The 15,893-nt window shown below is 43.8% G+C and overlaps 1 pseudogene; it reads left to right on the forward strand.

Moving 5' to 3' along the window:
* Positions 1-3,881: 3,881 nt before the first annotated feature.
* On the forward strand, positions 3,882-4,280 carry LOC108533180 (phosphatidylinositol N-acetylglucosaminyltransferase subunit P pseudogene; annotated as a pseudogene).
* The last annotated feature ends 11,613 nt before the right edge of the window (positions 4,281-15,893 follow it).

Raw genomic sequence — 15,893 nt, forward strand, 5'->3', positions numbered from 1 at the left:
CCTTGTCTCTTAAAATAAATAAATAAATTTAAATAAATAAATAAATAAATAAATAAAACAGGCCGGGTGCGGTGGCTCAAGCCTGTAATCCCAGCACTTTGGGAGGCCGAGACGGGCGGATCACCAGGTCAGGAGATCGAGACCATCCTGGCTAACATGGTGAAACCCCGTCTCTACTAAAAAATACAAAAAAATAGCCAGGCGAGGTGGCTGGCGCCTGTAGTCCCAGCTACTCGGGAGGCTGAGGCAGGAGAATGGTGTAAACCCGGGAGGCGGAGCTTGCAGTGAGCTGAGATCCGGCCACTGCACTCCAGCCTGGGCGACAGAGCGAGACTCCGTCTCAAAAAAAGAAATAAAATAAAATAAAATAAAATAAATAAATAAATAAATAAAACAATCTATAGCAGTTGCTATCTACAACTGTTCCATATACAAACTTACAAGTTGCAAGTCCCCTGTAATGTCTGTTATTTTATTGAATCCTTTTAAAACAGTCCTATGGGGGAAGGCAAGGATTAGAATCAGTATTTTATGGGTGAGAAAACTGAGGTTCAACAGAGTTCAGTGACTTGTTCAAGATGACACAGCTAGGCCAGGTGTGGTGGCTCACGCCTGTAACCTCAGCACTTTGGGAGGTCGAGGCTGGTGGAACACTTGAGGTTAGGAGTTCAAGACCATTCAAGACCAGCCTTGACAACATGATGACACCCCATCTCTACTAAAAATATAAAAAATTAGCTGAGTGTGGTGGCACACGCCTGTAGTCCCGACTACTTGAGAGGCTGAGGCATGAGAATCGCTTGAACCCGGGAGGCAGAGGTTGCAGTGAGCAGAGATCGTGCCACTGCACTCCAGCCTGTGCCACAGAGTGAGACTGCATCTCAAAAAGAGATCACACAGCTAGTTTGAGACTCAAAGTCAGCTTTGTCTAGGCTAGATGGTGCCTAGCACAGGAATCTGAGGGAAGCATGGCTACATTTAGAGTTTTTGGAGAGAACATGTAGCCAAAGGGACAGTAGGTGAGTGTGAATTAGGCACCCAAAGCGAGCTCGGGTCCCGAGTTGAGACCCGGGGGAATCAGTGAGCCCTCTTAGTGTGGGTCTTTTCTTCATTCTTATCAGAAGCTCCTCTGCTCAGATCTGCCTCTTTTATCAACTAATACTCACAGCTCTCTCATTTCCAGACACTTTCCTTTAATTGTGTGTGGGATCATATACAGTATCAGGGAAAACTATCCATCGCAAGCCTGATTATAGACACTGGGAAATTAGCAAAGAGAGAAGAGGTTCTGTTTTGTTTTGTTTACCATTTGTTTAACATATGTGATCTGCCTACCCGTGGTGTCAGTGCCTGTAACAATTATACATGTAACCCAGATGTTCCCCAGGGTCTCTCACCATAGGCAAGCTCAGTAAGATGGACTCAGATTCCATTTCCATGGCCTATACGTCCACAGAGCCCTTCCCAAGAGTCTGGAGACCCTAGGGGACTCACATGCTTGGTAACATTGCCTCTGGGGTCCTGATTCTGGCATGAATCGCTATGACCCAGATGTGAAACTCAGCCACACACTCAGACAAATAACCAAAAGTATTCACGGGTATAATTGGATTTTTTTTCAGTTGGTATAAATCGTAAATACAGAAAAAACAGAGAGCTGTCTAATAAATACCCATGCCCTCCAACTCTTTGAATTTAATGCTATTATTTTACAAGATCGACTTTTGATTTTTTTAATCTAATAGGGTTAAAAGTGACATATTTTACGTACGTCTTCCTTCCTGGAAGAATCCACCATAGAGAATTTGGTGTCTGTCTTTCCTAATCTTGTTTTTATACTTTTATGCATAAAATGTATCCATAAATGTTTGTCTTATATGCTTTTATAATGCTATTATATTCCATTTTCTCCAAGTTTCTTTTTTATGCAATAATGTGTGGGTTTTGTTTGTTTGCTTTTGAGACAGAGTCTCGCTCTATTGCCTCAGCCTCCCAAGTAGCTGGGATTAGAGGCGTGTGCCACCATGCCCCCACTAATTTTTTGTATTTTTAGTAGAAACGAGGTTTCACCATGTTGCCCAGGTTGGTCTTGAGCTCCTGAGCTCAGGCAATCTGCCCTCCTCAGCCTCCCAAAGTGCTGGGATTACAGGTGTGACCCACCGTGCCCGGCCTGGTTCCTGTTTTTGTAAGGAGATTGGAATGAGATGCAAATAAACAGAGAAGAGATTATATCTAAGAAATACAAACAAGTCTCTCTGCCGCCCTCACTACACGGACATAGACCCACCAAGCAATTCCACCTGCTGCTTCAACTCGTATTATTCCCAGTCATTTACCTTCTGGCTGGCAACCTTCTCCTCCTTACCTACTTTTAATGCTCCTACCTCCATTCTGTTCTACCTTCTTCACAGGGGCAAAAAATAAATTCCTCCCATTTTCTCATGGAAAGCTCTTAATCATGTCTTCTGTTACTAGGGGCCTGGTGCTCCTGCCTCCAGTTTGTGGTTCCTCAAACACAGTTCCTTCTTGTATCAGTTAAGGATTGCAACGTAGCAAGCCCACCCCAAAACTTAACTGTCTTAAAACAATACTACTTATTAGCTCATGAATCTCTGGGTCAGCAGTTTCGGCTGGGCTCAGCTAGGTATTATTTCTGGTTCATTCAGGCACTGTGGTTAGCCAGGTGACTCTGCTTCAGGGATTGGTTGACTGTCAGTTGGAACAACAGCAGTGACTTGACCACTTGTCTCTCCTACTCCTGCAGGCTAGCCAGGGCCTGTTCTCACAGTAGCAGCAGGACTCCAAGAGTGACAGAAGCAGCATGCAAGGCTTCTGGAGGTTTAGGCTCAGAACTGGCACAATGTCACCTCTGCCTCATTCTATTGACCAGAGAGAGTCACAGGCCAGCTTAGATTCAAGATGTCAAAAAATAAACTCCATCTCTTGATTGGAGAAGCTGCAAAGTCACATTCTAAGGGGCCTGGAAACAAGGAGGATGGGAGGACTACGGGTTGGATTCTCTGGGAAGCCGAATCTGAGATGGAGTTTAACATGCAGGAAGTTACTCAGGGAGCACTCTTGGGATCAACACCGGGCGAAGAGCAGAGAAGAAAGCAGGATGGAGCAGAGGGAGAAACTGAAGTGCAATGTCAGAGCAAAGGTTTCCACTGATCTCATGGAGACCTCTGAAACTGGAATAGGTCTTCCAAGTTGTCCTGAGTAGAGGTAAGGGGACCAGGCCTCTAAGCTCCCAAGCTAATCAATCATTTATGCAGACTGCCCTGAAAAGGCAGCAGCCAAGGAAATTCCCAAAGAGGGCTTAGAGCCAAGGATCATCTGCCAACACTTCTCCCAGTAGCTGGTGGAATAAATCCTTCATTCCTCAGTGGGGGAGGAGGGGTGCCTGTGCCGAACATCACAGTCCACACGACTGCTACCTCTCCCTAAGAATGCTAATGCTTATGATAAAACGCTTGTCACTTGCTATATATGTATACATTAAATATTTATAATCACTTACTAAATGCATCGCCTAACTTGTACAGATTTTAGAAGATCACAATGCTAAATGTCACTCCTTTGAACTTAGTCGCCATAGTTTCATTGCTCATTTATCTAGGTCATCCACTCGAAACTTTAAGGGATGAGGAGAAACAGCTTCTCCCATCAGAAACCTAGGCAAGAGGCACTCGCTGGCTCCCACCCAGGGGGAGGGTCATCGTGCGCCTGTGCCTGAGTGGGAGGAGCCTTCGCACCTAGGCCTTTCCCTCAATTTTCTTCTTTCCCCTTCCCCGACCCCACCCCCACTCCCGCTCTGGGGCTTCCTGGTCCGCGCTTGCGCAGGGAACTCGGCGCTGAGACTGTCTAAAGCCCCAGGAAAAATGGTGGAAAATTCACTGCTGCCAGGAAGAGCGATTTATGACTTTGTGCTTCTCTTAAGCTCCCAATCTGGCTTCATACTTTACCTCGTGTGGGCTTTTATTCCTGAATCTTGGCTAAACTCCTTAGGTTTAACCTATTGGCCTCAAAAACATTGGACAGTTGCATTACCTCTCCACCTCCTTATTACTATAGTAATTGGCTATGTGCTCTTGTTTAGGATTAACATGATGAGTACCCCTTCACTCAACTCCATTTGTACAATCACAGACAACTATGCTAAAAATCAACAGCCGAAGAAATACCAAGAGGTGGCCATTCCAGCATTAAGAGTTATTTCTACTAGTGAAGTAAACCAAATGTTATTTCTTGCAGCCAAAGACCTTTACACCAAAAACTGAAATGTATGTGGCCATGCTAATGAGAGGTGAAACTGGCTGGGCTTCTGGGTCTGGTGGAGACTTGCAGAATTTTCTGTCTAGCTAAAGGATTGTAAACACACCAATCAGCACTCTGTGTCTAGCTAAAGGTTTGAAAACGCACCAATCAGCACTCTGTAAAAACAGACCAATCAGCACTCTGTAAAATGGACCAATCAGTGCTCTGTAAAATGGACCAATCAGCAGGATGTGGACGGGGCCATATAAGGGAATAAAAGCTGGCCACGGAAGCCAGAAGTGGAAACGCCCTGGGGTCGCATTCCCACGCTGTGGAAGCTCTTTCCCCCTTCACAATACATCTTACTGCTGCTCACTGTTTGGGTCTGCACTGCCTTTATGAGCTGTAACACTCACTACGAGGCTCTGCAGCTTCATTCCTGAAGTCAGTGAGACCACGAACCCACGGGAAGGAAGAAACAACTCCGGATGCGCCACCCTTTTGAGCTGTAACACTTACTGTGAAGGTCTGCGGCTTCACTTCTAAAGTCAGTGAGACTGCGAACCCACCGGAAGGAAGAAACTCCGGACACACCATCTTTAAGATTTTAAGAGCTGTAACACTCACTGTGAAGATCCGCGGCTTCATTCTTGAAGTCAGCGAGACCAAGAACCCACCGGAATGAATAAATTCCAGACACACTAACACCAAGCATTTATTTATAAGTTTTTGCCATCATAATTTTGACCATAAATTAATTCAACCGTCTCTTATTAATAGAGGAGATGTGAAAAAGTAAGTTGATCTTCTCTTAGGTTATGTTCAATGAATATTGTAAGTGCTCTCATGTATTGTTAATGAACAGAATAAATAAGATACTGCATTACCGTTAAAAAAAAAAGAAGTTTAAGCAAGAACCATTTCAAGCCATGCTGGCAACAGAGTCACCAAACTGCAGTTAAGGTGTAGACACGATGTTCTTTGTAGTTTTTTGGAGCAAGAAAGACTGAGATCTGGGTTATGGAGAGATGATCGCTCAACAGGGAATGCGGGAAGCTGGGATAAAATTTGGCTGGCAGATCAGGTCGTGAGAGGAAAAGGAGACCAAGTGAGGCATTGAAAGATAAAGAAACAGACTGGGCAGGATGGTTCATGCCTGTAACCCCAGCATTTTCAGAGGCCGAGGTGGGCAGATCGCCTGAGGTCAGGAGTTTGAGACCAGGCTGGCCAGCAGGGTGAAGCCCTGTCTCTACTAAAAACACAAAAAAATTAGCCAGGTATGGTGGCAGGTGCCTGTAATCCCAGCTACTCTGGAGGCTGAGGCAGGAGAATCTCTTGAACCCGGGAGGGGGAGGTTGCAATGAGCCGAGATCGCACCATTGCACTCCAGCATGGGCGACAAGAGTGAGACTCCATCTCCAAGAAAGAAAGAAAGAAAGAAAGAACGAACCCCACGAGGGCAGCTCTTGAAATATGGGAAGACATTTTATGCCTTACAGAGGCAAGTTGTTTTGGTAAAATTCCAGGAGAGCCGTCAAATCAGAATTTGGGGACCTGGGTGGAGAATTGATTTCACCTGCAACAAAGGAGACTCCCTGTGACCACATAGAAAAGCCTCTGCTTTTTGGAAACCAAAGGCTGAGACCTTCAAATGCAGGCTTATAGATAGGAACAAACTAACAGGTCAGACCAAAAAGGAAGAGATGACAGAGGTGGCCAGTTGGAAAGTTCTGGGAGAACCACAAAATGCCAGAGTCTCTCAGTTAAAGTGGAAAAACTAGCTTACAGTGATTCAATGGAAAGACAAGGATCATGCCATGTGTTGTTAGCTGTTCTGTTTAGTCCTCTAGATCTACCCTTCACCCTCTGCACCAGTGGTGCTGTGCCCCAGAGATTCACTTTAATGGAATATATCAAAAGAATTCTTTACTCCCTGCCTTACTATCAGGTTTGACCAATGGGAGACACATGGAGGATACTAGAGGATGGAAGAAGAGAGAAATGAGAGTATTTATTTACCCAGCTCCCCCTCCACTGGGGCCAAGGACTGGAACCATCATGGAAGATCCTTTTCGCAACTCCAGCTCTTTCCACATTCATGGAAGCACTCCTTCTCCCTACCCCATAATGTACCCCCCTCAACAGTTGCAGTCTTTGGGGTACTTCCCCCATTTCTGTTGACTTCCCTTAACCATTCTCACAACTTTATGAATACTTTCCTGGCCAGGCAGGGTGGCTCACACCTGTAATCCCAGAACTTTGGGAGGCTGAAGCAGGAGGATCGCTTGAGTCTGGGAGGTCAAGGCTGCAGTGAGCTGTGATCACACCACTGCACTCCAGCCTGGGAAACAGAGTGAGACTTTGTCTCAAAAAATTAAATAAATAAATAAATACTTTCCTTGATCACTCCACTTGAGTGTTCTCTCTTTTTTGATGCAATTCTAAATGCTAATCACTTGAGCTGGCTTATTGAAAAGGAAACATCATGGATTTTTATGGATAATTGTACCTTTTGGCTGTCCAGCCTCAGAAACGCATACTCACATCTGGAGAATTTCCCATCATATGAGTCTTGGTGGGAAGTAGAGCTCACTTCCCCACATAGAATGTGGAAGTGCTAGCTATTTGCTTTTCAGCCTCCCTTGCAGCTAAGGCTTGGGCACATGACCTAGGCTCAGCCAGTCAGAGGCATAAACTAAACTTTGAATGAGGAGTTGGTGATGTAAAGACATAAGGATAGTGCCGGGCATGGTGGCTCATGCCTGTAATCCTAGCACTTTGGGAGGCTGAGGCAGGTGGATTTCTTGAGGCTAGGAGTTTGAGACCACCCTGGCCAATATAGCGAAATCCCATCTCTACTAAAAAATACAAAAAAAACTAGCCAGGTGTGAAGGCGCGCACTATAGTCCCAGCTACTTGGGAAGCTGAGGCAGGAGAATCACCTGAACCTGGGAGGTGGAGGTTGCAGTGAGCCAAGATCACGCTACTGCACTCCAGCCTTGGCAACAGAGCAAGACTCTTTTTTTTATTTTTTAAATTTTATTTATTTATTTATTTATTTTTGTGATGGAGTGTCACTCTGTCTCCCAGGCTGGAGTGTAGTGGCATAATCTTGGCTCACTGCAACCTCTGCCTCCTGGGTTCAAGCAATTCTCCTGCCTCAGCCTCCTGAGTAGCTGGGATTATAGGCACGCACCACCATGCCTGGGTACTTTTTGTATTTTTAGTAGAGACGAGATTTCTCCATGTTGGCCAGGCTGGTCTTGAACTCCTGACTTCAAGTGATCTGCCCCCCTTGGCCTCCCAAAGTGCTGGGATTACAGGCGTGAGCCACTGTGCCCGACCAAGACTCTGTCTCTAAACAAAAGAAAACAGACAACACAACACAGCAACAACAACAACCCAACCCAGACCAAACCAAAAAAACAAAAACTTCCACCTAAATCTTAAAAGAAAAAAAAAAAAAGACATAGAGACAGTGGAGAGGCACAGTCTGGTGGTGGTGGCCATAGAAGCAGCAATATCCTGTCTCTGGGGCAGCCCAGGCAGTAGGGCCAGTGACTGTTCCTAGCATCCAGATGTGGAGCTTTAGCAGAGTCAGAGAGGCAAGTGGAAGGGTCTGGTACTCTGCACTGGGGACAGCAGGGTCCTCACAGGCCCTGTGTTTCTGCCATTGCGGTGTCCAGGTCTGGTTCTTCAGCCTTCCCAGCAATGCCAAAAACTCTCTGGTATCTTTTCTATGGATTCCTCTCCTGCTTAAATCTACCACAGTCAGTTTCTGTTGCTTGCATTATGAATCCCAACTGGTGGTTTGCCTGCAACCCGAATGTGGATTACAGCTAGGCTTCATGGGGAAATAGAAAACTGGGGCCAAGGCAGCTACTCACTCTGCTTCCCACTTTGGTGACTTAATTTCTCTCTACCTAACTATCTCTTTCTCTGTCTCTCTCAATACAACTCCCACATACTTCTTTCCAGCTGTGGTTTTGTCTTAATTCATGGAAAGACATTATAGCTTATTGTTTAGGAAGCACCCACTTGGAGGTGAGAATGCCTGGATTCAAATCTCAGATGTGCAGTTTACCAACCACAAGGTTTTGGTCAAGTTACTGATCCCCTTTGGGCTCCGTTTCCTCATCTGTACAATGAGAACAGTAGTAGGGTTTTTCTGTTTTGAGGATGAAATCACACAACGTGTGTAAAGCCCTCACCAAACTACTTAGGGAACCATTAGTAATTGTTGCTATTGTTATCTTCATTATCAGTGTTATTATCAGCATGGTTTGGGGACTTATAGAGACTACTTAGAGCAGACATCTTAAACTTTAAATGCCTACAGGAGCCAACAGGGATGATGAAAAGGAGCCATGTATATGAACACAGGCACACACATTTTCCATAGTCCCAAGGGAAGCTCTCCCAAGGGACTATGGAAAGTGTGTGAGTATGTGCCTGTCTAGAGGGAGCAGCCACTTGCCAGCAACAGCCATTTATTGCCGTGTGGAATATGAGCCCAGTGATGCCAGATTTTCCACTATCTCAAGAGAGGTCAGATATCCAGCTATTTGGGGGAAGCTTGATGTTTTTCAAAAATCTAAAAAAGCACTATCCTGGCCAAAGGAAAGCTTCCTGGGGCCATAGCAGGCTGCAAACGCTAATTTCTATGTTCTAATGCAAATTGCTGGATTGAGTTGAAATTGTCAGGGAGGGAAAGTGGTTAGGCCAGGTTAATTTCATTGGCTCAATCAGGTATGGCCATGGTCCACCACTCACCCAGTGGGGAATGTGGTGGACACTCTGACAATGGGGTGTGGGCAGGAATGTAGTGACAGGCATACTTTAGAGAAGGAGGCAAGGACCAAAGGGGTGCCCCAAGAGATACTTTCCTATGAATGCCAGCGCACTGAAAACAAATGCATCAGGAATGCAATAAGTCCCAATAACTGCAAGGTTAAGATAGGGGCTTGTTTATCTTGTTATTTATTTAAATAACAATGTGTCTGGTGGTAGGGCATAACAGGGCTAGCACAAAGGCTCAGATATATCCATGTGATTCCAGATTACTTCCACCTTTTCACACCTCTGTCCTGGCATGTAGGCCTTTGTCCTCATACTTGTCACCTCATGGTTGCAAGATGGCTGCTGTGACCATCACAACTATATTCCAGGCAGAAGGAGAGGAAATGAGAAGGAGTAAGTAATGACCCTTATGTCAGGACTTTTCTGAAATTCCCAGCATATATATATATTTTCATCTTATTGGCCAGAGCTAGTTCCCATACCCATACCTAGTGACAAAGGAAATTATGAAGGTGAGCATTTTTAGCTTGGTACGTTGCAGCCCCAAAGAACATCAGGGTTTTTAAAAACCTTGTTTTGGAAACAAGGAGAGAATAGACCTTGAGTAGGAAATCAGCAGCCTTTGCCACCTCCTCTGAATATGCACCATGTGCCAGACCCCAGCCGAGTACTGAGATACCAGGCGGACAGACAAAGTCTGCACAGCAGAAAGACACAGAAGTGGGCCAGGTGCAGTGGCTCACACCTATAATCCCAGCACTTTGGGAAGCCAAAGCAGGCAGATCACCTGAGGCCAAGAGTTTGAGACCAGCCTGTCCAACATGGCGAAACACTGTCTTTACTAAAAATACAAAAAATTAGCTAGGCATGGTGGTCTGCACCTGTGGTCCCAGCTAGTCGAGAGGCTGAGGCAGGAGAATCACTTGAACCCAGGAGGTGGAGACTATGGTGAGCCGAGATTGCACCATTGCACTCCAGCCTGGGCAACATGAGCAGAACTCCGTCTCAAAAAAAAAAAAGAGAGAGAGAGAGAGAGATACAGAAGTTGTTGTGGAACCCAACACAGCTGGGCCAGGTTCCAAAGTGAGAAAATCAGTGCTTTGGCTCCTTACAGATCCTGTAGGCCCCCCATCCTTCCTGACCCTTCCCTGACCCTCCTGCTGTCAGTGCAGTCCCACAAAGGGCAGAGTAGGGTGGAAAGAATGTGTGACTAACACCGGTAGCAGTTTCAGGAGGCATCCAAGAGATGTTCCAGAGAGAAATATGTAACTGGCATATCTGGTTTATAATGTGTATTAATTCCTGACATGTAACTTGAGTAATATACGTAAAGCAAAAAGTCCAAGTGCTGATTTAGGGGCCTTATTATTACTCTGTCAGCAGAATTCATGTTCTATTTGTGCAGTGCTCTGGGCCTAGCATCTCGCCTGGGGCAGCAGGAAGGGGAAGGCTTTCTCATAGGTGCCAGTGGATGGTGGAGGCCCCTGCTGATGGCAATAGGGATGTGGATGAGTACTTGGAGCCCCTGGTAGGGTTGGCAGAAGCTCATTTGGCAAAGAAGATCGTGGAGCTAGACCAAGTGCCAGCTAAGGCTAGAAGCAGAGGCAGGCATCCTACCCCTCAGAGACAAAAGTAACTTAAAGTCTAGAAAACTGTGGGCTGTGGAGTTCAAAGTCAGCTCTGCCACTTCATTGCCATGTGACTTTGAGTAAGTTATTCCAGCTCTCTGAGCCTCAATTTCTGCTTCCGTCAATGAAAACCGTAATAGAGCCTACCTAACCAGACTGTTGTGAGGGTTAAATAAAAATAACAGGTGCTGAGCATTTACTATGGGTCAACGTAGTGTTGCAAGTGTTTGACATGTATTATCTCATTGAATCCTCACAGTAACCTCATGTAGATACTATTGTGATGCCTAATTTACAGTTGAAGAAATGAAGCACAGAGAGGTGAAGTAACTTGCTCGGGGTCACACAGCTAGCGACTGGCAGAGCTGGGGTTCATACCTAGACAATCTGGCCCCAGAGAACACCCACTGAGATGCTTCAACAGACTGCTATATTTTATAGTAAGTACACAGTAAAGGGTAACTCTCTAGGTCAATGATGTCCAATGGAACTTTCTGTGATGTAAAAGTTTTGTAATTCTGTGCTGTCCAGTACCCGAGCCACTAGCCACAGATGACTATTTAACATTTGAAATATGGCTAGCTTGACTAAAGATGTGAATTTTTAATTTAATTTAATGTTAATTAACTTAAATTTAAATAGCCAGGCCTGGCACAGAGGCTCACGCCTGGAATCCCAGCACTTTGGGAGGCCAAAGCAGGTGGATTACTTGAGGCCAGGAGTTTGAGAGCAGCCTGGGCAATATGGTGAAACCCTGTCCCTACTGAAAATACAAAAATTAACTGGGCATGTTGGCGCACACCTGTAATCCCAGCCACTTGAGAGGCTGAGGCACGAGAATCACTTGAGCCTAGGAGGCGGAGGTTGCAGTGAGCTGAGATGGTGCCACTGCATTCCAGCTTGGGCAATGGAGCGAGACCCTGTCTCAAAAAAAAAAAAAAAAAAGAATTTTGAATATTGAACCAGCCTTGCATACCTGAACAAAATCTCACTTGATCATGGTGTATAATTCTTTTTATCTGTTGCTAGATTTGATTAGCTAATATTTTGTTGAGGACTTTTACATCCAAGTTCATGAGAGCTATTGGTTTGTAGTGTGCCTTCTTCTTTCCACCCTTGAGAATCTTCCTAGGCTTCCTGTGTTATGTCCAGGGATTTTTAGTTGTTAGGGAGAGGTCCTGGGAGAAATGGAGCTATTCTATGTTGGTGGAACTGGAAATCCCACACATTATTTTTTTAAACATATATACTATTATATGGATGTGCTGCAATGGATTAAACCAATTTCCTGATTAACACTTAGATTCTTTCTAATTATTTGTCGTTGTGAACAATGCCACAATGAATAAGTTCATACATTTGTCATTTCATACTTAAAGGTAAAGGTGCTATTATAAATTCTCAGAAATGGGACAAACAGCACATGTATTTTTAATTTTGATGTTTCCAAATTGTCTTCTATGGGCATTGCACCAACTTATATTCCCAATTTTCATGAGACTGCCATGTCCCCTCCACTGACCCTCTGCCAAAAGATATCATGTTAGGGTCTTGCTAATCTGATAGTAAAAAAAAAGTCAAGTTTATCTGAGTTTTGAGTCATAATTAGGTAGGCCTTTTCCATACCCTCAAAATAAAGGAACTTTCCTATGTTTTCTTTTAGTATCTTTACTTTCTTTTGGAGACAGTTTTGCTCTGTTGCCAAGGCTGGAATGCAGTGGCGTGATCTCGGCTGACTGCAACCTCCAACTTCCAAGTTCAAGCAATTCTCCTGCCTCAGCCTCCTGAGTAGCTGGGGCTACAGGCATGTGCCACCATGCCTGGCTAATTTTTATATTTTTAGTAGAGACGGGGTTTCACCATGTTGGCCAGGCTGGTCTCGAAATCCTGACCTCAAGTGATGCACCCGCCTGGGCCTCCCAAAGTACGGGGATTACAGATGTGAGCCACTGTGCCCAGCCAACACCTTTACTTTTTTACTTGAATCTTTGATCCATGTAGAAATTATCCTGAGCTGTATGTGGTGGCATGTACCTGTAGTTTCAGCTACTAAGGAGGCTGAGTCAAGAAGATTGCTTAAACCCAGGAGTTGGAATCTAGCCAGGCAGCATCACCAGAGTCCTGTCTATCTTTTAAAAGTTCCCGTATCTTATCACCAGGAACCAGAGACTAAAAAAGAAAAAAATGACCTGGTGATGAGAGGGAGAAATAGATCTAACTTGTTGCTGTTGTTTTCTATCATATGGGTACCCAGTTTTCCCATCAACTCTCTTGGAATAGTCTATCTTATCTCCTCTGGTGTAAGATGCCACTATTATCATACACTTAATTCCTGTGTGTATTTTGGATGTATTCTGGGCTTTCTAGTCTATCCGGCTAGTTGTCTATCTATTCATACAACAACACTATACTGCTGTAATTATTATTTATAAAGATTGAATATTTGATAGCAGTAGTACTCTCTCATTCTCTTCTTATTTATTTATTTTATTATTTCTTTCTCTTTTTTTGAGACAGAGTTTCACTCTTGTTGCCCAGGCTGGAGTGCAATGGCGCCATCTCGGTTCACCACAACCTCCGAATCCTGGGTTCAAGCGATTCTCCTGCCTCAGCCTCCTGAGTAGCTGGGATTACAGGTATGTACCACCATGCCCAGCTGATTTTGTATTTTTTGTAGAGAGCAGGTTCCTCCATGTTGGTCAGGCTGGTCTCGAACTCCCAACCTCAGGTGATCCGTCCCAAGGACTGGTATTACAGGCGTGAGCCACTGTGCCCGGCCTTCTTTTTTAATTTTTTTGTAGAGATGGGGGTCTTGCTTTCTTGACCAGGCTGCTCTTGAACTGGCCTCAAGCGATCCTCCGGCTTCAGCCTCCCAATGTGCTAAGACTACAGATGTGAGCCACCATACCTGTCCTTCTTATTTACATTTTTAAAGTTAACTTTAAAACATCCTCAGGCAGGAACTTCAGGAGGTATTCCCGAATAAGGCATCATTATCATTGGAGTTGACAGCTCTATGCGTGTATTGCTGCCGAAGACCTTCCAATGGCACGAGATGTGGGTGGACCTGCAATATGATGGTATTGGTGATCCTGATCCTGTGTGGGCCTAGGCCAATGTGTGTGCTTGTGCCCTGGTTTTTAATTTAAAAGTTTAAAAAATAAAAACAAAAACCTTCAGAATCAAAAAAGCTTATGGAATAAGCGTATAAAGAAGGAAAATAGTTTTGTAGAGCTGTACAATGTGTTTGTGTTTTAAGCTGTGTAACAGTCAATAGGTTTTTAACATTTTTTAAGTTTATAAAGTAAAAAAGTTACAGTGAACTAAATTTATTTTTTAAGAAAAAAAGATACTTTTCATAAATTTAGTGCAGCCTTAGTACCCAGTGTTTATAAAGTCGACAGTAGTGTACAGTAATGTCCTAGGCCTTCACATTCACTCACCACTCACCCACTGAGGCACTCAGAGCAACTTCAGTCTTGCAAGCTCCATTCATGGTAAGTGTCCTATACAGGTGTACAATTTTATCCTTTATACCATATTTTTACTGTACCTTTTCTATGCTTAGATATGTTTATTTATTATTTATTTATTTGGGAGACAGGATCTTGCTCTGTCGCCCAGGCTGGAGGGCAGTGGCGCAATCTCGGCTCACTGCAACCTCTGCCTCCCGGGTTCAAGTGATTGTCTTGCCTCAGCCTCTCGAGTAGCTGGGATTACAGGTGCATGCCACTACACACTGGCTAATTTTTGTATTTTTAGTAGAGACGGTGTTTTGCCATGTTGGCCAGGCTGGTCTTGAACTCCTGACTCAGGAGATACACCTGCCTTGGCCTCCTAAAGTGCTGGGATTACAGGCGTGAGCCACCGCGCCCAGCCAACTTTGATATGTTTAATTACACATTACCATACTTACGGTATGGTAATACATACACTTACCATATACATGTCTATGGTATAGCAATAGGGTGTATAGTAGGGTATACCATCTAGGTTTGCATAAGTGCACTCTATGATGTTCTTTGCACAAGGATGAAATCACCTAATGAAGCATTTCTCAATATTTATCCCCATGGTTAAGTGATGTATGACTATTTATATGTACATATATATAGAGAGAGAGAGAGAAGGAGAGGGAGAGAGAGAGAGAGCACATAGGGACTGTGTATAATTATATATATATCTTTTTCCCTATGCCTTATATATTAAAAAAGAAATATATATATTTTTTATTATTGAGTCATCTTATCCAAGAACATGACACATTTTCCTATTGTTCAACATGTCCTTTGGTAATATTTTAAACTTTTCTTCATATAAATCTCACACCTTTATTCCTAGGTACTTTGTAATGAAGTGTTTAAATTTCTTCATAAATTGAATCCCTGCATCTTTTTTGTTGCTATTGCAAATGGAGTATCTTCTTCCTTTGTGTCTTCTGGTTGACTATTGTTTGCATACATGAAAGCAGTTGATGTTTATTAATTATTTACCATATTATTCCGTGGAATTCATGTATTGTTGTCAGCAGTTTCGCAATTAATTCTCTTGGTGTTTTCGGTTACATAATATTTCCCCCAAATACTGATAGATTTATTTCCTCTTTTCCACATCAATGCCTAATAAGATGACCTAATAAGAAGAGACCTCAGTTCCCTACCCTAGTAGTCTATCTGGAAAAAAAAATCTCAACAAATTAACCATAATAAAGATACAAAGGGCAGAGTCAAGACAAGAAGCAAAGGTGTCTGGAATCCCAGTCTAAGTTCATTTGCAATGTTCTATGCAGCCTAAGAGGTGAGAGCCTGCCTGCTTCACCCCCCAATACTGTTGCTTCTCAAATAGCCAGCTTAGAGCTGCTTCTCAAAACCCAACCATAATTTTTCCAGTCTGGGCTGAACCAATGAAATAAAATATCTGAGAAGTGAGGAGAGAAGAGGAAGGGTGGAAATAATAATGCTGGCTTTCTTGGGTTTGCACTATGGCTTCTGGCTAAAATCTTCATGCCAGAGCTTGCTTAACCTTTCCATGGTCTCAGGAATGGGAGAATCTACTAGAAAGATCCAGAACCTTTGTGCAACAGATCTATGTCCAAGATATATCACTAAATAACACATTCCTGTTACAAAACAATGTACCAAATAGGCTTATAGTAATACTTTTCAAAAAAAAAGTATTTTATTTTGAATAAAATACTTTGAATATTTT

Source organism: Rhinopithecus bieti, unplaced genomic scaffold (genome assembly GCF_001698545.2).
Source record: "Rhinopithecus bieti isolate Rb0 unplaced genomic scaffold, ASM169854v2 scaffold_65, whole genome shotgun sequence".
In the NCBI taxonomy this organism is placed as follows: domain Eukaryota; kingdom Metazoa; phylum Chordata; class Mammalia; order Primates; family Cercopithecidae; genus Rhinopithecus; species Rhinopithecus bieti.